Source organism: Crocuta crocuta, unplaced genomic scaffold (genome assembly GCF_008692635.1).
Source record: "Crocuta crocuta isolate KB4526 unplaced genomic scaffold, BGI_CrCroc_1.0 scaffold10, whole genome shotgun sequence".
In the NCBI taxonomy this organism is placed as follows: Eukaryota; Metazoa; Chordata; class Mammalia; order Carnivora; family Hyaenidae; genus Crocuta; species Crocuta crocuta.
Window position 1 is genome coordinate 4,864,297 of NW_027527551.1, and position 601 is coordinate 4,864,897.

The window sequence follows — 601 nt, forward strand, 5'->3', positions numbered from 1 at the left end:
TAAACTACCCTGTCTGTCCCTGCATAGAGATTCGTAGATACTACTTTCCTTGCTTTATTTCGGATTAAAATGAACACTTTCAGCGGAATGACTACCAAAAAAAATTTTTTTAAGTTACTTAATCTCTTTGAGCTTCAGTTGGCACAGGTAAGAAGATAACACTGATTCTCATTATTTCCTGAGAAGCATAAACGGTAGGCAAAACACCTGGCACAACAAATTTTGCCCCAAGACAGCACAAATCAAGGTTTTGTGTTTGTTTTTCCCTGTGCTCCTCTGCCTGCACCTGGACACCAGCGACGCCCCCCAGCTCGGCAGCGGAGTCTGGGCAGCCTCCGCCCCGGGCGCTATTTGAGGGCGTGGCCGGTGAGAAGGACCCCGTTCCCTCCGCCCCCCTCGGGGTGCCCGGCGCGCCTGATCGCTTCGGCATTTTGCTCATCCCGCTCCCCGGTCCGCGGCCGCCCGTGTTTCTTCTAACTTAGTACCGGAGACGGGGACGGATTGGAGGATTTGAATCCGACGTGGAGTGAGGCACAGCCCGGGACAGCCCGGGCCCGGAGCGCCGCGGCCACTCGAGGTCCCCGCCGTCGCCACGCCTGCG